General features: G+C 40.4%; 1 non-coding gene across 1 annotated transcript; it reads left to right on the top strand.

Annotated features, from left to right (window-relative positions):
• Window positions 1–241: 241 nt before the first annotated feature.
• LOC112768322 (small nucleolar RNA R71) lies at window positions 242–348 on the top strand. Its single transcript, XR_003185757.1, has one exon. It is a non-coding gene; the product is annotated as a small nucleolar RNA R71 (small nucleolar RNA).
• Window positions 349–983: the final 635 nt, after the last annotated feature.

Genomic DNA, 983 nt, shown 5'->3' with positions numbered 1-983 from the left:
TGAGCAAGAAGAACATTAATAGCTTCTACTTCCAACACGCCTCTCTTCTGAGGGGTCTCAGAGTTCACAGGATTCCTGTTAGATGAATATAAAATGGTTGCTTGCAACCAATTCAATCAGCTCAATAGTCTCCTTTGGTGTCTTCTTCTTGTGCAATGAACCGCCTGCAGAAGTATCTAAGCTCATCTTGGACATCTCACCTAAGCCTTCATAAAAGATATCCAGTTGGGTCCATTTGGAGAACATGTTTGGAGGGCATTGCCTAGTCAGCAGCTTGTATCTCTCCCAAGCTTCATAAAGAGTTTCACCCTCCTTCTGTCTGAAAGTCTGAACCTCCAACCTAAGCTTAGTTAGCTTCTTTGGTGGGAAAAATTTAGTGAGAAATTCAGTAACGACCTTTTCCCAAGTATTCAGACTCTCCTTTGGTTGGGAATCTAGCCATAGCTTTGCTTTATCCCTCAAAGCAAACGGGAAAAGCATGAGTCTGTACACCTCTGGATTCACTCTATTTGTCTTCATAGTATCATATTTGCAGAAAATCAGATATGAACTGATTTGGATCTTCATGAGAAAGTCCATGATACTGGCAATTTTGTTGCACCAAGGTGACCAATTGTGGCTTCAACTCAAAGTTGTTTACATTTATAGGAGGCACCACAATACTTTTTCCATAAAGATCTGCAGTAGGGGCAGAATAAGAGCCAAGCACTCTCCTCTGTTGATCATCCCCATTCGGATTTACCACATTGGCATTAGCATTATTATTTGCCATAATGGATTCTGCAGCCTTGCAAAGTCTTGCTTGTTGTAAATGTCGCCTGAAAGTTCTTTCAGGTTCAGGATCAAAGTCTAAGAGATGTTCTTTGTCTCTGTTCCTGCGCATAAACAATCAGAAGACAAGAAAATATGGAACTCTCTACGTCAGAGTGTAGAGAAGTCCCTGTGAGGTAACCTGTATAAAATAATAAAATAAAAATACTAAG

Source organism: Arachis hypogaea, chromosome 17, assembly GCF_003086295.3.
Source record: "Arachis hypogaea cultivar Tifrunner chromosome 17, arahy.Tifrunner.gnm2.J5K5, whole genome shotgun sequence".
Taxonomy (NCBI): domain Eukaryota; kingdom Viridiplantae; phylum Streptophyta; class Magnoliopsida; order Fabales; family Fabaceae; genus Arachis; species Arachis hypogaea.
The sequence above is the reverse complement of the archived record's forward strand: the minus strand, read 5'-3'. Positions and strand labels throughout refer to the sequence as shown.